Source organism: Mytilus californianus, unplaced genomic scaffold, assembly GCF_021869535.1.
Source record: "Mytilus californianus isolate M0D057914Y unplaced genomic scaffold, xbMytCali1.0.p SCAF_5, whole genome shotgun sequence".
Classification (NCBI taxonomy): domain Eukaryota; kingdom Metazoa; phylum Mollusca; class Bivalvia; order Mytilida; family Mytilidae; genus Mytilus; species Mytilus californianus.
Genome location: NW_026262701.1, coordinates 47,022,019 through 47,048,430, shown reverse-complemented (window position 1 = coordinate 47,048,430; position 26,412 = coordinate 47,022,019). Strand labels below are relative to the sequence as shown.

Here is a 26,412-nt window from a genome sequence, read left to right as displayed (position 1 = left end):
CGCGCGTCTGACTTGTACAACTTTAAGCCCGGTATCTTTGATGATATAAATAAGAAGATGTGGTATGAGTTCCAATGAGACAAATCTCCAACCAAATTTACTCCCTTAGCTTCTTTTATACTATTAATACACATCATACATTTAAAAGGGTGTATATTGTCTATATCTAAGTTCACGAACCACTGAACGAGTGGTATCCACCGATCTTTAACTTTGAACAGGGCTGGACATTTTTTACAATTTTTTTATTTCTTTGATTACTTTGACTTTCATTCAAATCAATCTAAATATTGCCATAATTGTGGTAGAGGATTTTGTCATCAGTACCAGTATGATTTATTTTCTTTTAAATTGTTTACAGTAAGTTGAACTACCGATCAGTTTCATTTTTTGGTTTGCCTGTTTTAAATTTCTTATTGTTATATTGCTGTCGTACGTTAAGAAATAATTTAATAGGTTATCGACATACATCAAATATGTCGATTTTTATCGAAGGAACTTATAGTCAAACATTTGTCTTTGTCCTTTTGTGCGTGCGATTACGCCTGTTCTTGTGTGGTGTGTTAATGATTACGATGGTTTCTTCATTTGAATAATTTGATTGATGTTTGATAAAAAAAAAGTATGACAAAAATACAGAATACCAAGGTAAATTCAAAAAGGGGGAAGTCCATAAAAACTGACAAAATCAAGCGTTTGACTTTATCAACCAACGGAACGAATGGAAAGCAGCTGTCAAATTCCCGACCTGGAACAGGCATTTTCCTAAAAAAAATGGTGGGTTAAACCTGGTTTTATAGCCAGCTAAACCTCCCACTTGTATGACAGTTTTTAAACCCCACTAAATTCCTCACACTAATATTAAGCTGTTCACCTTCACCTTCTATATAGACAATGCAGAGCACTTCTTTTTATCATTAACATTTACAAAATAATTTAAGAAACTGTTTCTCTGCGAAAAAAAATCGATGTATGCTTTCTTCAATTTAATAGTAAAATTATTATAATTTGACTAAACATTCTAAATGTTAAATGTCTGGTAACATCTGGGACAAAGAATAATATGTTTTAATGTTACATGCCATGTGACAAAATTTGCCTAGGTTACTGCTCAAAGAGAGATCGCCAAAGTTTTTGACACAACTTTTGTTGATGAAAATTGTATTATCTCTCTCTCTCTCTCTCTCTCTCTCTCTCTCTCTCTCTCTATATATATATATATATATTCACAATATATATTGTCTGTCTGTTATGTTCATTAATTGATGTACTGTATATAATCATACCCACAATTAGCCCATATAAAATTATATGGTTTACAGCACATGATCTTGAGTGTGTAGGTAAAGGCAGTGTTTTTGGTTAGCTTGTTTGCTAGGTGAACCATGAACTCATCATCAGCTAAGGTACTTTAATTTTGATTGGTTTTCTGCTTGACTGTAATTGACTCTGCCTAAGGAAGGTATTATCTTAGCTAAAACTGATATCATCGTTCAGCCAACCGACAAACAAGCTGACCAATAATACTTCATTTACCTACACACTCAAGTGCATGTGCTGTAATACAGATTGTGTGTTATATTGTTTTCGTTCCGTTGGTTGATAGAGTCTCACGCTTGAATTTGTCAGTTTTAACGGACTTCCCCGTTCTTGAATTTACCTTGGAGTTGGTATGTTTTTTATATAGTTATTATGAATATCTATTTGGCAGTTACATTATTTCGATACATCATGAAAAAGATCATATATTACAGCATATTCTTCTAAATATGTACAAAGGACAATGATGATACATTTGCTTGTTTGCTATATTAGCCATGACATCAAAATTATCTTTGTGTACTACCTATTGGAAGAGTAGCAGTTTATATTAGCTAACTAAAATTTCGAACAGCTAAAAAAGAGGGACTTAACAATCTGAATGAGAAGTTTATTTCTTTATGTACAATAACAAATAATAGAATTCGTGATTAACAAATCAGACACACAAACGTCCACCTATTTTGAATTTCGAAAGACCTCTCCAGTTCAAAAAGGTGATGCATGTATTTTGATGTATATAATCTATATAAAAAAGGAACTGAAAACGTTACTCAATGGTAAAGTAAATATAACACAATCACTATGTTTAGTCAATTAAACAATGTTACAAAATAAGATCAACTTTCACAGTCTTGAACTATATTTTTTGCAAAAGAGGTTTTTTATCCTCATCTTTTTTAAATCGACATTGTTTTTTACGTCGATCCTGGATTTCTACGAATGTATAAAATAACATCCCTAAAGTCAAGAAACCTAGGCAAAGTCCAAGTTTGACTTTCGTTACCAAAATTCCACTCCATGCAAAAGCCAAAATGAACCCGATTGATTCCCACAATCTGTAATTGGCGAATGCTGCTTCTGTGTTGTTAGTAAATAGATATCCATATAGGGCTGAAAAGTTACAATATAATCATTTTGTTTACATTAATATTTTTCAGTTACTATGAAAAACCCATTCATGTATATACTACTGATATCCATCCTGCACCAAAATTATGTAACTGAAGCACAAGTTTGTAGGCAAATGTAACTTTATACAAGTATTAAAGTGTTGGAATGCCAAATTAAAAGTGTGCCTTACCTTGTCCGGATTTATCTATACTTTAGGTCCAATTTGGTTTGATACGCCCTTAAACAATTGTATTAATTTTTGAATATTCAAATATTCTGGCCTCGAGCACCACTGAAGAGAAATTAATTGTCGAAATGCGCATCTGGTGCATTGAAACTAGTACCGTTTATGTTATTACCCCATGCTTGAGTTACAAACAGTTTCATAGTAAACCTAAATCTCTTTTAAATCCCCCGAAGTATACATCATAGTCCTAAATTTTAACCTTTCGCAACAACACGGAATATCGGGTTATATATGTGTGAATAAAAAAAAACAATCAGACTAAGGCTTCTTACAGCTGCAGAGGACAAGTTGTTGTCGCGGAATGAAGAAGGCGAACAACACTGTTCCATAATTTTCTTTCGGGAGACTTGGCTCCTTTTCGGCTCTTTATAAGTTGTTTTTACTTGAATTTTATTTCGTTGTTACAGTTAAAGGAAAAAGTTGTCTTTTTACAACCGACTATTGCTTAATATGTAATGTTTATGAAAATACTGAAAATTTGATCAATTCGAAGGTTTACTCCCTGGTGTATATGTGGTGTATATGTGATCCTTAAATTTGAGTGTCGCTAATGATTCTTATGTAAACGAAAGTCGTGTCTGGTTTTTAAAATTATAAGCCTGTTTTTATGAGATGATTTAGCTTGTTTTTGTGTCAATTTGGTGCTATTATAGGTTTATTCCGTTTCTACATTGCAATATAGTAGGTCCTGACTTGGTTTCGAGCAACACTGACGAAAAACTAACCGTCGAAATGCACATAACGCCCATCAAATTTAATTCGATATGGTGTAGCTTTGTACAAATCTAATTCATTTTGCATTTTATTCAAAATCGATAGTAAAATTTTGGTTGTATCAGCAAACAATTACTAAAAAACCCTTTTCCGTAGAACATATAGACCTTTTACCATTTATCTGTGTTTGTATAATTGCATCACCCATTCCCCACAATGCAGCAAATACGTAAAACAGGATCTGGTTGTCTGGATTTGGTTGCCATAGAAACAAAGCTACTTGTGTGCCTCCATGCAATAAAAAAGCTGACACAAGATATTTCATGCCCTTTAAATAAGAAAGATTACTGAACAATGAATTCTGTTTTTATTTGTCTTTAGCCAGCTCTCTAAGTAATTTGAATGTCAAGAGGGATTAAAAAAAAGGAATATTTTCATCTTCAACGAACAAAACATTAGAATTATTATTACAGTAAATGAGTTATTTTGTATCGTCCAGATGATAAGAATACAATCAAATGTGTTTCACACTCCGATCAATATACTTTGATAAACCATATTTAGTAAATAAAAATTAATTATTTTTATCGTCACATAAATATTATTTTCGAGAGTGGTACGTTTTTTATAAGTAGTACATCTGAGTAATGCTTTAATTCTCTTCTTCTTTTGTAATAAAAAAACGGATAGTACTGATTACCAAATGCACGTTACTTCAATTTTTCCGGTACAGTAGCCTTAGAAATGCCATCTTTTTGGTCGTTTTATGGCATAAACAATGATGAAAATGTGAAGATTCTTATTGAAATTAATGAAATAATGAACATAGAAATCGAAAATTCTGTAAGTTGCTGATCTATTTGAGAAAAATGGAAACAGCATTATTTTTATTTTGTACCAGCTACCACTAGTAGCAAGATTTCAGTCTGAAACGGTCATTTTGGTCTGATCAAGTCTGAATCAACTGAATTTACCGCTAGGGAAAAACGTTAAGACTTTTTAAGACTTTCAGACGCTGTTCAGATATGTCGTGTTCAGTCCGTTCATTCATGTCAAGATAAACAAGACAGAAGGCTCTAGCTGTTAAACAAGATATGTTAAGACGGTTTTAGACGAATTCAGACCAAATATAAAAAGTAATGTTCAAAATTTTCAGATCGGGTTAAGATCCGTTTAGTGTGTCAGAATGATATTAGGAGTTACGCCCCTTCATGTGGATGATACATTTTAATTATAAAAAAATTACAATATAAGTTTTCTCGTTTGAATTGTTTCTCACACTTTTCACGTCGGGCCTTTTGACAGTATCGGGTTTTGTCATTGTTGAAGGCCTTAATTACGGTTGTCTATAATTGCTTACATCCACTTCATATCTGAACTCCGGTGGATAGTTGCCTCATTAGCAATCATACATTTCTTCGTTTTTATTTATTTACCTGACTTTTAAACTCGTGTTTTGAACCGAGTCCTGAACATGCATGACATATTTGTCACTGGGCGTTAATAATTAGCAACAATCAATCAACCAATTAAACTTGTGTTAAATAAGAAGAAAATCCATTTGATATTCATTCATTTAGTGGGGTGGGCTGGTAATTAAGAGCTGAAAAATATGCATAATAAGCGACAGATTAAAAATGTTAATAATGCCCTCTATAAATTTAAACTGACCACCACGGAATAGCCCAACTTAGTGTTGAAAGTAGCGTTAAACACCAATCAATCAAAATCCCTTCCCTAGAATATCAAATAGTCGTCCCTTAACTTTTATTGTCCGTGTAGTTCTTATATTTATCCAGCTTATCGTCATACAGGGATGTCCTATTAAGACTGTCATACCATAAAAACGTTAATAACACAGCTCACATTCCAATATATCTGCATTCATAAATTTATTAATGTCACTTAGACTAAACGACGCCATGTTTGTTATGTGCCTCTGCCGTCTAAACTACCTATCAAAAACGAAGAGGTGGAAGAGGGTCAGAAGATCTTCCCTATGCAAAAAAACAGAAATGGACCTCTTCTGGCTCTCTACCGAAGAACAAAAAAACACGCCCCTGTTTCTTGTTGAAGACTGATTTACCCGGTACGTCTAAACACCACCTAGGCCGCCTTGGTGCACTAAGCTCTGAAAACTGCACTAAGCCCATGATGGAACAGTCATATAAGTACCAAGGTCATTCAGTATGATAATGTTGTAAATAAAGAGCATATATTTAAATTTTGGTGTAAATGTATTTAGAAATGAAAGAGTTATTAACATTTTACATGGCACGCGCCGACTTTTGTATAATGTGTCCAGTTATCATAGTGTTGATTGAATCCACCGAAGCTTGACGAGTTCATATAAACCAATACCAATATCTTTATTCCCATAACCATTGCAGATACATAGGTACAGAGAGAGTGCAAAATATGTACATGAATATGCATCTATTTACAAAACATATATACAATACAGTGGTTTCCAAATAATATACATTTTAGCTAGGAAGACCCACATGTTTATTTATACACTTTATAAACTTACATAATCTTTTTAGCTCTATATTTTTGTTTAATTTGCTCATCAATTTTCTAAACTTTAGTGTATTAACATAAGCCAAATAGTACTTATCAAGGTATAATTTTCTACTGTCGTTAAAAAATGGACATTCTAGCAGATAATGAAATTCGTCTCCAATGCTACCAATATTACAAAGATGACATTTTCTCTCATTTCTATTAACATTATTCCACCTCCCTGTCTCTATTGAGAGTCTGTAGTTTGTGGTTCTATATCTACATAAAATAATACTTTCGTGCATATCCAACATATCAAAATATTTTTTTTCAAAATTTAATTCTAACTTAAAAATTCTATAATTTACTGATTATGTAGACTCTTGAAATTGTGTATTCCACAACTGTTTGTATTGGTCTTGTAATCGCAACTTTAGTGCATTTTTTAATCATATATCATTACCAAAACATTGAGAAATCCAAATATTTGAAAAACCACATTCATCCAATATATTTTTATCTTCACTCACAAAAAATGTACATACATTATTAACAGTAAATAGTGTTTTTAATAGTGTATATGCGATAGAAGATAACTTAGTCTCTTTAGCAGATACTAATTTACACCAATAAGATACTATTTTTAATTTAAAGGATATCTACCAAGTTCTCCGTATACCATATAGCTAGGTGTGGAATTTTCAGTTTCAAAAGAAGTTTACAGAATTTCTGATGGATTCTTTCTATAATTTCAACATCATAATGCCCCCAAATTTCACATCATAACAAAAGTATGGGTTTCACAACTTTATAGAAAAGATCTAAGTGACACTGAGTGGAAAGATTATGTATGCGGCCTGATTTCAACACCTTAAACATAGCTTGTGTGGCTTTTTCTGCTAGGTGTTTCTGTGCTATTTTAGTATTACCAGTTCTAGATAATAATATGCCCAAATAGTTAAATTCTTTTAATATTTTCAATGTCAGTGCCGTCTATAGCTATATAAAAATGTAAATTTGACGGCATTCTGCCTCTACAAAAAATCATCACTTTAGTTAACTTTAAGCTTCCAAATATTACAGTATTCACTGAAAGAATCCAGCTGTTTCTGTAAATCATCAGCACTTTCTGCCAATAGTACCATGTCGTCTGAACTAAGGATATGAATGGAAAGGTTAAATATGCACCAAGATTGTAAATTAAGATTGATTATTATAATGTAAAAAAATATGTTCAAAGTTGGTTCGAAAATCTTAAGAGATTTAAAAGTTATCATAAAAAAGAAGATGTGGTATGATTGCCAATGAGACAACTCTCCACAAGAGACCAAATGACACAGAAATTAACAACTATAGGTCACCGTACGGCCTTCAACAATGAGCAAAGTCCATACTGCACAGTCAGCTATAAAAGGCCCGGAAATGACAATGTAAAACAATTCAAACGAGAAAACTAACGGCCTAATTTATGTACAAAAAATGAACAAAAAACAAATATGTAACACATAAACAAACGACAACCACTGAATTACAGGTTCCTGACTTGGGACAGGCACATACATACAGAATGTGGAGTTAAACATGTTAGCGGGATCCCAACCCTCCCCCTAACCTGGGACAGTGGTGTAACTACAACATAAGAACGAACTATAAAAATCAGTTAAAAGAGGCTTAACTCATCAGATGGATAAAAATACAATTACTACAAATACAAGTTAATATTTTTACGGGGCACGCGCTCTTCTTGTGTAATGTCTGATCACCTTGAAAATTGATCCAACCAATCTTTAACTGGTAAATTATGTTTCCTTGTTGCTAAGTAGTAATGATAAAAGGGCTGTTGATCTTTTCTTTGATGCTTTGTTAGAAAAAATATATTTGGAAAAAGTGATTGTTTAATTGCGCTATTTGAAATAAAAACAGTGAAACAATAGAAATTGGCTTTTACTCAAAGACATATCTGATTTACCTATGGCGTTTTTGTCGTTTGGTTGCTGTCAAATTGAAGTTTATTCCACATCTCCTATAGTTTGAGTTCTGTTTGATTACTTTTTATTACCGTCTCCTCGGAGACGGTATTAAGAGTTGAACGATGGACAGTCTGCGGGCTGAAGGCTTTCTTACTACCTAATTGGAAGATATTACTGACGCTGTCATAATTAAATTTCGTTCATTGGTTGGGACAATTCAAACCTAGTAAATGTCTTTTAATCCCGTAGAGTGTCGGATCTGAACTCTTTATTTTAGTAAATAGATTTGCCTGGTTACCAATCATGCATATCGGTACACAGGTAACACTTATCTATCAATAGCCAAATCTCCTGAAGATTTGTAAACACACACGTGATTATTTCATGTTACGTACATTTTATACGTGAAAACATAAGAAAACTTTTAGGAAAATGCCTTTTTCTTAGGTTATATTTATTTATACTCAGTAAGATTTGATTTTTGGTGTTTTAACGCCACTTTTAAGCACCGCTTTTGGGCTATTTCGTGTCGGCCAGTTTTTATTGGTGGAGGAAGCCGGAGCGCCCGGAGAAAACCACCGACCTTCGATAGGAAAACTGACAATCCTAGTCAATTAAGATTGGAGTCGAGTGCACCTGCACGAGCGGGGTTCGAACTCACAACCTCAGTGTTGACTGGCTAGTTATTACAGTAGTAACTACTTAGACCACTCGGCCACCGAGGCCCCCTACTCAGTAAGATAATCTAAAGGCAACACAAACATTTTAAAACGGAGATATCAAATAATTTCTGTTCGATTAATATTAATTTACACAAGAATTTTTATCTCAGGGGGCGGGGGCGGCGGCGGCGGCACTTCGACCTTTCTATGGCAGAGGTGAGCAGCTGAGACATCCAATACCCCACCCTTTATATATATATATATATTTAGACCCCTCTACAAAGAAATTTGTTTTGCATGCACACGTATAAAACCGCAATTTTTATACGTGTGCATGCAAAACAAATTTCTTTGTAGAGGGGTCTAAATACAGCACAAACAACATTTTCCAAAAGACCAAATGAGTGAAAAAGTATATTTTAACAAAACGCATTTGACTAGCAGGTCGTACAACTGATATGCTTAAACCCTGCTGACTGCCATTGGCGATTGACAAATAAACGGATCACAAGATGTAACAATTAGATCTTATCATTAATTTATTACCAAACAGAAAACAATAAACTTGCGGAAAAGATGGTATACCGCAAACATGAGGTGCAAACATTTGTACACCATATCCGGATTTCGACAATTAATGTCTCTTCAGTGATGTTAGGAATCGAAACGGTATTTGGAAGGCCATATAATTTACCTCAATTTAGGATAGACTCTTGAATTTTGAAAGAGTCAAAATAGGATGAACGGATCATATAAGTCCGAAGGCAAATATAATACAAGCCCAAACGAAAAAATATAAACAAGTCTAAATTGAAAACAACGTTCAAACCTATGATTGCGTTGGATAAAAACCGCAATTTTTATACGTGTGCATGCAAAACAAATTCCTTGGTAGAGGGGTCTAAATACAGCACAAACAACATTTTTCCAAAAGACCAAATGAGTGAAAAAGTATATTTTAACAAAACGCATTTGACTATATATATTGAATGATAAAAGAACATACATGCAGTTACCCTAGCTATCATATATTTTTTACAATAAGTATATATACCTGCACATAGCTATCATTGTTACGCTATTTCATGGGGAGATACTAGTAAATAGATTTGACAAATATCTTAAACATTTACGAAAGTGATTTTAGAGACATATATACACAATCTCTGGTGATTTTAATTGCATCTGTAAAAAAATATCGACATCTGATTAGTTTCAGATTCAATCATCAACCTTGTCTTATATTTCACCTAAATTTCTCGACCTCATGCAATTTCATGAAGCTTCAAATAGTGACCTATCCCAGCGACTCATCCTTTCCACTCATTACATAATAAGTGCCCCCACACACACCCCAAGATCGTTTGGCTGAGTTGGATGTTGTCTAGATCTACCTAGCTAGCTCTTCCTAGCAAGATATAGCAGAGGTTGAAGAACAGAAGACTAAAAATATATCTAAAAGGGAATATAAGAAGAGCAAAAAACTACTCTCAGACGATGTATGCTAACATATTTTAAGCAATGTTTAATTTCTATGAATGATTTTAAAGGAGATGTGAAGTATACATAATTAATTTAGACAGCAACCCAATTAAGCAACAAACAAAACGTGACAATTTACTTCTAAAGTTCAATCTACGGTCTTCTTCAATGGACATGTCATTACAACATTTTAAAGTTTTTTATCCTCCCAAGTCTAACTATAATATATAGAATAGTTGTGAATATGTGAGCCAAAATTAGTTCCTGTGAAAAAAGTTCCAGTGGAACAAATATCACAGGAAATATATTCTGGGAGAACTTTTTTCACAGATAATTTCTATATGATTTGTTCCATCTCTATAAAATAAGTTCCACAATTTACCTGGTGAAATAAGTTCTGGGTTTGTGAAATTTGTTCCTTACCTAGTGAAATAAGTTCCAGGTTTGTGAGATTTGTTCCTTACCTGGTGAAATAAGTTCCTTGTCTGTGAAATATGTTCCACTGGTTATACAAGTTATCTTTTATACTGAGCATTGTTATCAGTGAGCTTAAAGTTATAATTCAAGTACATTATAAAAACATGTATTATATTGATAATGTTAAAAAGGTGTAAACATCCAATATGGATTCTGTGGAGTAGAGCAAAATGTTTAATTACATTATCCATACAAAAATATCCAAATGACAATAATTTAATGAGGCAGATAAGCGAAGAATAAGAAAAATCCGTCAGAAATTTTTTATAGATCAATCATTTATTTATGAATATTGCAATTCAACATATGTTACTTCATATCAGAATTTGTAGATAAACTGTTATCACAGAAATATGTCTCATCCTTTTGTAATTTTGATTATGCAAATGTTGAAATTAAAATAGCAATACTTTAACATGTTTCATAAGTTATGCAAATATTCAAAGTCAATGAACCATGACTGAGGTACATGGCTAAACAATTTCCATGTAAATGAGATGTGCCAAAGCTAATACAACTGCATACCAAATACCATTTAATTATTATAAGTCGTTCCCTTTAAACAAACCTAAACACAAACATTAACTTATAAACTATGTAAAAGTTTCAAAGTCAATACCATGAAGAGGGGGTGAGGCTATATAATATCCATGGAAACGATATTTGCAAATGCCAATAAATTTGCATACCAAATATCGTTTACTTAACATTAGCAGTTCATCTTAAACTGATCTAATCACAAACTAATACATGTAAACTAAGCAAAAGTTTCTAAGTCGATAGACAATGACTGAGGGAGCGGGGCCAAATATTCTCCATGGTAATGAGATGTGCTAATGCTTATACAACTGAATACCAATTAACATTTGCCTACCCTAAATGGTTCCCCTTGAACTGACCTAATCACAAACTAATACATGTTAACTTAGCAAAATTCTCAAAGTCAATAGACCATGACTAAGGGAGCCAAATAATCTCCATGGAAATAAGATATGCCAATGCTTATACAACTGCATACCAAATATCATTGACCTACCACTAGTGGTTCCCCATAAACTGACCTAATCACAAACTAATACATGTAAAATAAGCAAAAGTTTCAAAGTCAATAGACCATGACTGAGGGGGCAGGGCCAAATAATCTCCATGGAAATGAGATGTGCCAATGCTAATACAACTGCATACCAAATATGATTGACCTACCACTTGTGGTTCGCCATAAACTAGACCTAATCACAAACTAATACATTGTTGACGCCGCCGCCGCCGCCGACGCCGGAAACAGCATACCTTTGTCTCGCTTTTTGACTCCGTCAAGTCGAGACAAAAAATTAAATATTGTGTTTTAAATATTTATCGCAGTTGTTAATCATAGTTGTGCATTTGTTTTTTAATCATATTATCTACGTACAATATATATGCTGACTTAATTTGAATTTCTCAAAGATTTACCTTATTTTGAACGTTGTCGTGCTGTTTAAAGACTTCAATGTTGAATATAAAACTTGTCAGGTACAACTATAGAATGTTTTGCTTGATATAAAGTTAATGCATCATGTAAATCTATAACACCCGGAACTTATTTAACATTTAGTAAAAAAATTAGTTCCGGAACAAATTTTACAGTGCTGGAACATATTTTCTTAAAATATATATTCCGGGTAAAAATTTTCTGTGATATAAATTCCGGTGGAACATATTTCCTATGAAATAAGTTCCAGCGGAACAAATGTCACGCCGGAACATTTTTTTTGTTACAAAAAAAAATCTTAATAGCAAAAAATAATTCAGATATTACTTGGAACTATGAGCAGGGTCAGGAACAAACTTCTTATGTTTGTTTTGAGGTTTATTGACTATTTATACTAGACATGCTAAATGAGAGAAAGAGAAATAAAAGAAAATTATAAATTTAAAAGACGAAAATACTGTTGGCACTTTAAAAGATTATTCTTAATTGTATGTTTTCTACAAGAATTGTAAAAACAAGTATAAACATACATATACTATGATCATAAAACAAAAAGACATTTATATGTCAACATACGAACGGTCTCCCACAAAAGATTATGTCAATCCAGTATGTCAAGCTTTTAAGGGTAAGTATGATAAGGGCCTTATTCGTCATCCAACATTAAATGGTATCATAGTAAATAAATATGAAGATATGTACAAGTAAAACAATAACAAAAGATACAGTATCAAGCTGTATGCTTGATTAAGTTTTGGTCAAATTTGTTGATTCTCTTATGTTGATGGCCTCATAGTGAACTTAAAGTAGCTTTGCAGAACTTATCACCTTCTTTATAACCAACGACGTCTATTATGATTTGAAAAAAAAATGGCGGCGAAACTACTTTGTTTTCAGGCGCTTACAATAGGTCTTATATAACAAATTACCCGTCTCACGACTCTTGAGTATTTTTCATCAAAAAATAAAATCAAGAAGTCCAATAAAACCAAATAATCTGAAAAAAGAAACATTTAATTGTTAAGGATACTCATTATTCAAATATAGAAAAAGAGGCGTGGGGCATTCCACATTGCAGTCCAACTACAATGAATACAATCTAATTAAAATTAAATCTCCGCACTTGCTCCTCGTTGTTTATATGTCGCGCACGCGCGACATATAAACAACGAGGAGCAAGTGCGGAGATTTAATTTTAATTAGATTGCAATGAATAGACAAAATCTTCATCGACAACAAAAATAACCATACATATATGTGAAGCTTTACATTTTAAGGATCATTTTTGAAAAGATGTGAGATACCGTTGGAAATATATTAATTGTGTTCTTATATGTTTAAATTTTACTACGTTTCACTCTCTAGTCTCTACACTTTTCGATGCCTATTATGAACGAAAAACTTTCAGGTGGAAGCGGCCATACTTTTCTAACACAAAAAACAACCAAACAACCAAAGAAAAAGCCAACGATCAACTCCGATATCTGTTTGAAAAAAAATAATCGATAAAACGACATTACCCCCAATTTCCAGTTTTAATACTCCCCCCCCCCCCCCCAAATAAAAAATTGGTAAATCTAAAAAAAGGTATAAGCCTTTTATAATTTTTGTTATCTACTACAATTTACATACAATTTTGAACGAATTGAACTACAAAACATTTTCCACTTTCATCAGCTATGAGACGGCTAGCTTTTTAGAAAAGCTATTACTTGTTCAGTTTATAAGAATTCATAATTGAAAGGGTTATTTGCATGAGTATAGATCAATTGCTTTTCTTTCACCCAAGCCATGCATATACTCAGAGGACAAAAAGGATAAAAAACTTGAACACAAGTACAGTATAAGTAAACTTTTTGAAAATAAAATAGTTCCCTACTTTACCATCTTACTATTTTATGACGTATTAGGACCTAAATTAAATAAAAAATTTTGCAAAGTTTTAAAATATCCAGTTACCTTTAAAGAATAATGATAAGATCCGAAATAAGGTAACTTTAAACTGTGAAGGAAAACATGTATATATGATGAATCGTTCTAAACCCCAACCCTTTTACATAAGTCTTATAAAATAACCTTCTCATTATAAATTCTGATGTACGTATAGCACCTTTAACTAACAATTATAAGAAAGTTTAATTTAAGACCACTTAAATTCTAAATTCTTATTTGTAAATATATCCAGTTCTTACTTAACTTATTCTTACACTTCAGCACATTATGAATATTATTTTTAAAATTTTATGATGACAATCCTATGAATTAGTTATAATATTAATTATTTAGTAATTATTATTGCCTAAATTCAGTCATCTGTACATAATTAAATGTTTCCTTATGTTCTAAGGTGTATATAGTTGCTACAATTATACCCTATGGGTAGTGCTCCACAATTAATGGAGGAATATACAAGAAACTGAACTGAACTGAACTGATTAATCGTAGAGAGATGTACCTAAATTTATGGTACATAGTTAACAGAAAAAAGTTTCATTCTCAGTCTTATTTCAACTGTATTAATTTTAAAGACATGTCACATCCAAACGAAGTCTTCGTATATGTACATGTATACGTCTTGTCTTGTCTATAGTCGGGAAATTTTCAATTCAATTCATTTCATTTGAAAACGTTAAAAATAATATAGATCTTATTCATTGCAAAACGTGACGTCCTTTTTGGATAAAACCCCTGTTTCATCTACGAGGAAAGTCCTATAATATAAGAATGCATATATAGGTGTGGTTGAACATTGATAGTAAAAAAAGGAAAATCTGGCATCAATAGAGCGCATAATAAATTAAAAAATAATTCCCGAAATAAATGTATATAAAATATGTGTGTGACTATTGAAAGTGTATCCACATATTTACAAGACACTGTCGCTTTTTTCACTCGTTCTTGTCCAGTAACACCGTGTATCATCGGTACAGCGGATATAGGTACTAACCTGATCGATTTTTCTTCTGACACGGTAAGAAAGTCTTTGTTTTGTTTACATAATATCAATGTGTACTCAATCTAAACATAATTGTTGTTTTAAGAAATGATTTGGTCGTAGGTTGATGATTAGAGAAGTCTCATTATTTTCCTAAAACAAGAATGCTTACTAAAACATGTGCAAATACTTGTCAAAGAAGTTGGCGCTCGTCTCATCCGATATGATTCTATATTCAATATTGCAACTCTTTTTCTGATAGAAGGCCATGCACTGTGTGTACGTAATAAGTATAGCTGTTTCAATAATTGGCATTGAAATCTTTCATACATATGTTATTTTTCGATATTTTATTCCGAAAAGAAGCGTTGTGTACAGTGTATAGCTGACCACATAAATCCTTCCGTACGGTTCATAGTTAAATGAATGTACGGTATATAGCTTTTCACCCTTCGAAGTACCTATTAAGCTATATCCGCTGTACCGATGAGTGAGTAATAAATTCCTCAAACGAGTTTGAATAGGGAAATAAAATCTGAAGAAGGAATTTGTCATCAACATTTTAATAAGGCAATATTTGGTTTTGAATGAAGCCCGTTCTTATCTGTATTTGTTGCCGTACTTATCAAAATACGATTTTCAAATAATCAAACTCAAACAGTAAAGTTTTGTTTCTCCTTAAAATCGTTCTTCTCCAGTATTACCATGATTACAAGCCTGAACGAATTTCAATGAGAAAATAAATTCTGAATAATGAATTTGACTCCATTTTTCTGTCAGTTTTCTGTCCCAATCAAGACCGACCCCACTTTCACAAACGGGCTAAAATAATGCGTACATTGAACTCCCGTCATTTATCATATTTGGTTTTTTTTCTTAACATTTTCAGGTAGTAAGATTTGGTTTTAAATCGAGCTCATGAGAAATTATGAACTTTTTGGTCTTACAGAAAACATGTTATTTCATATCAATTTAATGTTGTTTTTGCAAGACTCATAATCAAGAACAGCGAGAAAAACTATTTTGCAGACTGTTGAAAGATACTCAGTCCGTTCTTACAACGAATAAGTCCTTATGCACAGATGTTAAATAAAGATAAAACAAAAACTTGCCCATAAGCCAAACCAAAGAAAGAAACCAATAAAAGCACGTACTCTACCCAGATATTAGACTTATCAAAACAAAACAAAAAACACTTTGTATGTTTATATTAAATAAAATATGATATTCGTTTATTTAATTGATGTTGGAAAGGAGAAAAAATTCACGAAGAAAAACAAAAAAACGAACTGATAATAGACAAACTATAAAACAATATCAATTGTTATTTCTTTTACTTTAGAACTGCAGAACGTATAATAACAAAATTAATTTAGCTGACTCATTACACATAAACTGTATAAAAATACATTAAATGGGACTTTTGAGGTTTTTTTCTCCATTATCGTTAAAGTCAATACACAAAGTATTTAATTACATAAATCAATTTCGAAAAAACTTTAAAATTTCGCATTATTAAATTTTAATAAAAAACACTGTTTTAATAACATAATATTCATAAGATAGATTAATAAAATATTGAATCTGAATATTCATAAGCCATTAGGATAATCCAATCAATTTTGTTGATTGGATTATTAACGGCTGAGTAGTTGTGAATCAGTGACACGTGCCCTCATTATTTTATGAAAATATTGAATATCTATTTAAGTTCGTTTTCAAAATATTCCAAAAGTTTCCACTAAAATAGACAACGTGAAAAGAATGTAAACATTTTTCCTGTGTGCATATACGATGACTTTACAAGAGTCCTGGGTGCACTTTGTATGTCCTGAGTGCACTCAGGAGGTCCTGGGCAGTGTTTAGACGTACCCGTTGATTTGCAACTGTATTTTTTATGTTTTGGCACATACTTATATATGAACCTCATTAAATTCGATCTCAAAATAGCGAATATAAAGGAACAGATATTTTAAAGTCTTAATAAATTCCATTGAGCACAAAACTAATCCAAATTCGATTTCAATTATTTCGTGATTCTAAAATACGTTTTTTTTTGTGGCAGAAATTGCAATTATTTTTTTTTATCTGATATGACTTTGAAACACTGATTTAAGATTTATATTGTCCACAAAATATCATAAAATATAAGGGATAAAAAAGACGCTTTTCTATTATTTTTTTTACAAGGTTGTTAATTGTTTAATTATGTCGTAATTTGCTTGGTCAGTGGCGGATTCAGGAGCCGACATATCGCTTCCCCTTTGATTGGATAATATATCATTTTTAGCATAATTAAAATCATCATTTTTTTTATCCTGGCTACACGTGGCGTTATTTCTCCGTCTGTATAACACAGCTAGTGAATTAGTCTAAATATCCATCCAATGCATAGTAATATTTCTTTTTCATCACTTTTTTTATTCTTAAATATAAGCGTTGTCTATTTCTATCTGACAAGCACACACATGGACTTTTTCATTAGTATAGAAAGTCCCTGGCCAACAATAGCAACAACGTCCTTTTTGATGATCAATTCATTATAAAAAAAACAACTAAACTCTCTAAACTAAACTATGTGGACAGTGGGTCATCGCACACAGGTTTGTTTAACAAGACAGCTGATTGGATAAATGTGATAGATTGTCACTCCTACATTAAACTGTTGTCCAATCAAATGCCAGCAGAAACCTGTCAATAAAAAGGTTATTGCAAGCGTGGATAAGTTAGAGATTTGATTGTGTATTCGATATTTGAACAAAAAGTTAGATAATCACTATTCGTTTAGAATTAAATTGCGAAGAAAGTGTTCGTGTAACAACCCTCCCCTTTTCCCGTTTTCGCCTTCTTATTTTTACACTTTCTTTTTTAACAGAAAAGTATTAAATATGAGCGTACTGCAAGTTTCTGAATTTTACAAGCATTCTATATAGCGACTTGTGATTTCCGGGAACGTCATATTTTCAAGATTTCACAGACCTAGAACATACAAGTTTCTTCTACCATTTGCAGAAAAAACAATACCAAATTATATTTGTAAATTGGAAGAGATTAAGAATTATAGTTTAATATCCGTACTAAAAATCGTCTTAAATATAACAAAACATATTTCTCTCTGCCTGAATGCAATCGAAAGCAAATTTTCATTTTATTCTTCATCTATTTGCAAAAGACGAAGAATTCTCCTTAAAACTGTAAATTACTAAACAGGCATACTAACTTTAAAGGATAAAATACAAGTTTGTACTACCATCCAAGGAAATAAGTGTTCCATAAAGTAACTAATCCTTAATTCACAACCGTCAAAACTCAGGACTCATTTTTGATATTTACCTGAGAGATCATAAAGGACATACATCTACCAAGAACTTATTATAACCAAAATGGCAAAAATGAAACAATATCTATTTTTTTTTTTTGGTAGACGAGTAGCAAATTGAATAAGGAAATGTTATTGAAAGAGAATTAAGATATATGATAATTTTTCCAAGCAAAGTGGCAAAAACATGCATATATAGAGTTACGTAGGTGCAAAACAAAACTATATATTAATAGTCAATTTCGACTATTTAATAAAGGATTATAGGTCGAACACGACACACGATTCTTGATTTCCAATGTACATGATTTAAAACCGTGTTTTTTCTTCTACAGATTGCATTTTGAAGAACACATGCTTAGCCATGATCGTTGAATGTTCAGCGTACAATATTACATAATATTCAGGATGATTTCAACGAAAAGCAAACGAAAAAGATTTTTTTTTTTAAATCCGAGCATTCCTTAAATTCAACATTTAAAACCGTTTTGTTTTACGCAAAACATATAAAATTGAGAATGACTGATGTACTTTTTATTCTCTCTAACACTTAGGATTGGTAGTCCCGACAGCTTTCTCTCCATTAGTAAGGGAGGTCCTGGGTAAGAGAGGTCCTATTCTTAACAGTAAGCGAACACTGAAAAGTCACAGGACAAAAAGTCACAGGACAGGAAGTGACAATTGTTTAAGTATGTAAGAGAAATATCTTGAAAAATTACTTTGTATTACATATATTCTTTTTACAGTTTATGAAATTGTTCATTAGCCTTGGTAAATGAAGATTTATTAAATTTTAATCATGCAAATGATATAATATTTCTTAGCACCATGAAGCTGTTTAGGTACCAATCCACTTTGATAGTCTGTTTACTAAACAATTATTTGTTCATTTAATACATTTGTTTACAGAGTTGGTTTATATATACAATAGTTCAAGATACATACAAAATATATTTTTTTAAATAAGTATTTTCTCTTTTTCAAAGAAAATAGTCTCAGAAACTGAATTGTGACCTTTCGTCTGTGACCTTTTGTCCACAAGCACGCATTATTTATGAGTAAAGTTGGAACAAAGGTCAATTTGGCTCTGATTCACAACAATTGTTCTCTTGTTAACATGACCTTTTTTGTCGACACGCGCTCGCCGTATCAGGCTAGCACAAACCAATGCATATCAATGTCACATGTGTCTTTTCCTCGACTGAATGTTATTAGCAATATTAATATTGGATACAATTGTAACGTAATGAATTGCATTTGATCCTAGTCCTAAGTTTAATTTTTGGTTGAATCAGTTGAACATCTAAGTGATCATCGATGTGTAATATTTGACACTGGACATTATTTTAGGAGCGATGCAATACAAATAATGTATTTCTATCAATCATTTACTTCAGTTAAAGACTTTTGAATGTAACAATATGGTACAAATCGATTTGATTTACTGAATTGCATATTTCTTTTTATCGAAATGAAAATATTATAAACTGCTCCCGGTTAATATAAATAAGAAGATGTGGTATGTGTGCCAAATAATCATCTCCATCCAAGTTACAAAGTATAAAACAATTATAGATTAAAAATACGGCCTCAACACGGAGCTTTGGCTCACACCGAACAGCAAGCTATAAGGGTCCCCAAAATGACTAGTGTAAAACAATTCAAAATGGAAAAACAAAGGTATAATCTTTAAGTATGTAGTCATTTCGCTACGTTATTCTATAGCTTTTTGGTCAATTTCGAAAAAGCAAGTAAGCATCTCACTGTTTTTTAAATGAGAAGTAACGCTGGTGTTATAAAAAAAATCTGATACGAAACAGAAATATAAACCGTACACAAGATTTTATCAATCGTTGTTTGATATTTTTCTATATGATTTATTCTTGTATTAGTTCTTGCTAAAAAAAACTTGATGATAAAAAAAAAAATCAAGAGAGGTATCGAAATCGGTCTTTATAGGTACCTAATGGTAAATATAAACTGTCAACTAAATTCTTAAAATATTCTTTATTCTTGTTGCATTTTTTTTGAAAAAATAATGTTTTATTTGTCAATGTAATAATTTTACCCGGTAAATCCTTATATAAGATAAAACATGGAACTTTATTCATTTTACGTCCATAGATAAAACATCATAAGCGTTGCATGGGTAATTATTTAGATAGTTTATGACAACCCGTTTCGGTTGACTGCTTAGATAATCCGTTTATTGAAATGTAAATAACTTTCACCAAGCAACTGTCATCTGTATAATATTTAAAAATTTAAAGTAAATTAGATACTAAGAATATATTTTTCTTGACAAATTTTATATGGATCAGAACTATTATTTTACATTAGAAACAAAAAATGTATAAGAAAATTTCAGAACATCTTTGGGATATATTACTTATCATTATATCTTTACGGGCGGAATGAATAAATACAGGACTACTTTATGTCAGAAAGCACGTGACGACTGCAAAGTTTTAATGACTAACACATTTCCCGGTTAAGACAATTAATCTTTTCTTATATAACCAATTAAATGTTAAAAATTCTATCGGGAAAAAAATGAATTGTACGTTTGCATACGTTATTTAATGAAATAGATATACAGTATTACATTAAAAGACCACAAAAGAATATCCTCCTAGCTATGCCGATTTTATTCATAAGGGGGAGTAACCCCTGATAAACACAGATAAAGTGTCGCTCGTTTTATTTAAAATATTTAAAATCTTAACACGACTGAACACGATCTTACAGCAACTAAACAGATTTTTTACCTTTGGTCTTATTTTATCTGAACGTGATAGAATCAAGTCTTATTTGAACCCTAGAAGAATCTGTCTTGTTTATCTTGACCCGACTGATCTGACTGAACACGATATATCGGAACAGAGTCTGAAAGTCTAAACCGGTCTTAACGTTTTTCCCTAGCAGTAAATCAAGGCGATTAAGACTTGATCAGACCAAAATGACCGTTTCGGACTTAAATCTTGCTACTGGTGTACGTTCAAAAAATATTCATCCTGAGTTTTCCTTTCCTCGTACATGGCTAACTATTGTATCATAAAGCATCTGAATAAAAGTTAACCACGATACGATAAATATTAAAACAGACAAATTTGTTAATGATAAAAAAAATAATGAAACATTCATGTTCATACGTTCATTTAGAAGTTTGCAATGGCTAGGGAAAACCATTTCGTCTATACAAACCAGTTACACTTTTGGAAAACACAATACCTATGAGGAAGAACGGAGCATGTCCAACAATCTGAACCAATCTTCCAAAAGCAAAGGAACAAACAGCATCCACAACACCATAGCATATCATCACGTAGCCAACGTTCCATATTCCTATTACACAACTAATGTAGGACTGCAAAGATTAAAACAAATAGAGAAAACAAAATAATAAAAATCAGAATATATTCAATACCTATTGTAACGCAGTTGTTTTTCATCACTTCAGGTTTTCCTTATCTTCAATTGCATTTAGCTTATTTTTAGTACTCTTTGAGTTTGATGTGACGAACTGTTTGTGTTTGATTGCTAAATAGATATAATAATTTTAACTATATAAAACTTGTAAAACAACTAATTGATAAAACCTTTGAAACTGACAAGCTTTATATTAAGATTACCTTTGTAAAGTCCCCTGTTATGAAAGCTTGCTCAATACCACTGTATATTGTTAAGAATGTTAGTAGTTTCTGTGGTGTGGACTGCCACCAATGTTTCAATGTCGATAGGAACAATTTTACTGATATTTTGGCATCACCAGCCTGCTTTTTGTCGAGTGTAATATTGTCCAAAAGTAAGGCAATAGTAAAAACGCCATTACAGCACAACCGACGTAAATACCGCATAATGTGTACACCTGTGAATTGATAAAATAAAAATAATAATCATAACCATGATAATCATAATAAATGTCGTAGTAGTGCAACCAAAATGTCTATTGCACTTACTTTGAAAGTATTATCTTGTCCAAATGTTTCATTTCAACCTTTTCAAATGTTTCTATCTTTTTATTCACTCGTTAGCACTTTTAGTGTTTGTTCTCACAAATGTTTTACATTTTTTTCTTACCCATTTTTTAAGCCTAAAGCTTCCAGTAACATGTGTCTTGCGTAAGGCAATCGATATCAAAAGTTTTTATAAGCATTTTTATGTGCAAAAGTAACACAATGTTCTTCTGGTGTATAATCATATTCTAAGGCCAAATCTAAATTTGCCTTTAACTGACTACTGGTAATAAGTCCCCTGTTGATTTAACAAGCGAAGAAAAGTCATGTTTCTACATTGTTTTATAAGCTTTTTAATTATGGCACTGAGCCGAATCAACGGTACAATTCCAGATTATATCAATATTATAGAAATGCTAATTCGGACTAAGTTTAGCCTTACCTTGTCGACGTTATGTAATAGTTATTGTATCTACCGACTTTATTTTGTTTACGTGTTACAAATTTATTTAATCGATATACATTCAAACTATTTTGAGCCATAATTTATCAAAATGTGGTAATATTTATTGAACTACTAACTTTGTTTATATGCAACTCTAAACGATATATTTTGTCTACGTATTTCAAGTCTCGAGAACCTGACAAAATAACTGCCAAACCATAACGGTTAGTTTTGCACAGTCATTTATACGGTCCCCTATAAAAATTTTGACATTTTTTGAAGATGCGCGTTTTGTCTACATAAGACATAAAATGAAAACAAAACTCTATAAATTTCGTACATGAGACTCACCATTCGAATCAAAACAGATGGAAAACCAAAGTAATTGCCAACATATCCATCAGCATTACATCGACCGATTGGATGAATGAACTCATCATGATCACATATACCGTGCTCATACTTTAGTTCACCAGACGCGCGTTTCGACTAGAGACTTAACATCCAATACTCGATTCAAAGCAGTTTGAAAACGAAATCAATTCCAAAGATTGAAAGCATTGAAGAACTAAAATTCCAAATTGTTGTGTTAAATTTGGTCATATCTATTCCTGAGCAAAAAAATTATTGTTTCAAACTTTTTTAATACATTACTAAGCTATTAAACATATTTCCTTCAAATACAATAACTACTTTTTAGACGATACTAATAAACGACTTACCTTTTCGTCTTCTGGTCGATCTAAATTTGAATTATTTGCTACTGGTGCAGTTGGATCAAAATTTGCCCCACACGAATCCAGATCTTCTGTAGTATTCCCTGGTGTCACGGCAAATACAGTAGAAGAAATCAAATTCCCCCAAATCTGACCTGAATATAATTGAATCGAAATGAGAGTTTCATTTATTTATATAACAAATGCTGTAATATACAATTTGTTTCTTTTATTTATCGGGATATTCTGACATGATTTAGATTGGCATGATGTTGATGTGTATAGTATATATATTGAAATTCACCGCGGGAGATGCTTGCCCTGTCGACGCATCCAGTCTCGCTACGTTTTTAGTTCAAACAATTCCTTCATTGTTTGTCTTGATTTGTATATTAAAATGGATTTACGGTTTTGTACATCAACAAACAACATCGAAATTCGAATGAGTTACCTTGATTTATTTATCATTTATTTTAGTTTGATTTTTGAACGTTTTGCAATAAACTGATTTTGTGAACAACCCATTGATTAATAAAGTTTCATATTTCAATAGTGTTTTTCTAGTTAAATTGACATTCTTCACTATGTAAGTATTGAATCTCGAAATTAATTTTGTTCATATCAACTGGTTTTCTGATCATTAACGTTGTAACGTTATATAACTTTAGGATATTATTATCAACATTACATGTATGTTTGGGCTTTTTTGTGCATAAATTGCTATGTAATAAAATTTAGTTTTTAGCGAAGTAGGTGCACAAATATAATATCTTTCTTTTGATCAGAAGACATGAGATACATTATCCTTGAATTACATTAATTTGCACCACATTGTTGTTAATTGGCAACTACCATACTTTATACGTTTTACACGTATTAAAATTGCGTCCTTTTGTTCATATGGAAATGTAATAATATTTGCAATTGAATTGCAAACTAAAACAATTCTTTACTTTTTATTTCAAAATTTGTAATGATGCAACATCAATTTGTGTATGTCTGCTTTTACACGTATTAAAATTGCGTCCTTTTGTTCATATGGAAATGTAATAATATTTGCAATTGAATTGCAAACTGAAACAATTCTTTACTTTTTATTTCAAAATTTGTAATGATGCAACATCAATTTGTGTATATCTGATAATTATTGCCTCTTTTTCAGCTAACGCAAGGTAACTTACTTGTTTGAAATATCATGAAGAAGAAACCGAAAAATCTATTTATGACGTCATCTTCCGTTGCACATGTCAATCTAGCATACCACACTGCAAGTTGTGTAAGATACGAACACTTAGCCGACCATAAAGTGGCTGCACCTAATCCAACAATTATTGAAGCTGGTATAATTGTCTCCCATATGGCATAAAAATTTAATGCCATATAGACAATATAACACCACATTGATAGTGCCACCGTCCATTTGCATCCAAGGTGTGCGATAACAAAAGATGGGAAAAACATACATGAAACTACAAGGGCGCCATATACGATAGACAATCCACCTGTTCCAAGTCCTTCGTCTTTGTTTAATGTACTTTGGAGATTTGATAGAGACTGGAATGAAGTAAATAGAAACATAAACCCAATACTGACAACAAGAACATTTTTAAGAATCTTCGTCTTCCCGATTGGTGCAGTGGCGGTATTTTTAGGCTCATCTGTTTTAAACGGTGGTTGTGGATATTTAGGCGATTCCACACTTCCATAGTCCACGGAAAGTGATGAGGTTTTATTATTTTCCAGTCCAAGTATCTTTTCTTCCATATTCGACTTTAAGATAAAGACGCACCAATTCAACATCCAAGTATTCAAAACGACTAAATCGTCTTCATAGTAATAAGTTGTGACATAAAAAACAGAATTCTACAGGTATCCACCGCTATGCAATCGTTCAGATAAAATCTGCGTAATGTATATGATATGCCAGAAAATGATCTGATATTTACTAACGATCCACGGCAATATACTTACAAAAATTATTTCTAGAATGTAGTTAGATAAGAATGGACATATATGTTACAAATAGAACAACCATCTTATAAAAAAGTATCAGTCCTTATTCAACTTCGACAACCGCTGCCACAAGTATCTTCACAATATTGTCTGTGAAATCTGTAAAATAAAGTCAAACAATATCGCCAAGTTTTATTACTAGATACACGCACTCCAAAAACGTTTTCGCGGACATGGAAATTGAAGTATTGTTTTTTTCAATAAATAAAATATAAGCAGTAAAAAGACTGATTCTATAATAGTTATGAAGATTACAATATTTACTACCTTTGTGTATTTAAATGAAAGGGAACATTCTCTTTTCCATTTTGCAAGGTTTGTTGCATTGTTTGGATATCCGTGTAAATTCTTTGAGAGGGTAATGGTAACCATAAAACAACCCGTGTTTTACTTTCATATGAAATGAAAGTTACATCAATTACATCCATACTACATCAAATATTACCGGGATGTCCCGTTTTAGATGATCATTTTTGCCACACATATCGTAACGTTATTCAGCAAGTATTACAAAATGGAGAGAACCAGAAAGTGCATAAATCGTTTCGTCTTGTCACATTCATAAATTTTGCTGAAATTGGCCAATATTATTTGCTGTAAATTTTATTGAGAATCTTATTTTCATTATCAGACCGTAGGATACATTCGAGACATTTGTATTCTATCGGTATATTCAAGTTTATCTTGTAAAATAAGTGGTAATTTGTCATTCGGTTATATTTGCATATAATTTATGGAAAGAATTTTTAGGGGGGGGGGGGGAAATTCGAAATACTGCAATTCGCTTTAGATTAACCAACGCCTCTACTTTTGTTACAGTTATATAATAAAGTCATGACAGTTTACATGCCTAGATCAAAATTAAGTTTATTGTTTCAACGACCAAAACAAATTTGTGTGTATACTAAACTTGAAATTGCACTACATTGAAACTATAATTTACATATTGCTTTATTTCTGATATTTGTAATTCGGCAATAGTCCAGAAATTAGAATATGCCGCTTGCACATTTTTATGTGAGGCAAAGAGACTGATGCAAAACGCTCGAATTCAAGCTTAAATATGA

At 31.9% G+C, this 26,412-nt stretch overlaps 1 protein-coding gene and 1 pseudogene across 1 annotated transcript in view; both read right to left on the bottom strand.

Moving 5' to 3' along the window:
• LOC127702354 (protein unc-93 homolog A-like) overlaps positions 1-10,604 on the bottom strand; it is a 22,138-nt gene extending 11,534 nt beyond the window's left edge. Inside the window, exon 1 of the mRNA XM_052206498.1 lies at positions 10,478-10,604. The gene's annotated coding sequence lies outside the window, so the exon portion shown is untranslated. The remainder of the gene's footprint in view (positions 1-10,477) is intronic.
• LOC127702353 (protein unc-93 homolog A-like) lies at positions 1,910-26,412 on the bottom strand (annotated as a pseudogene).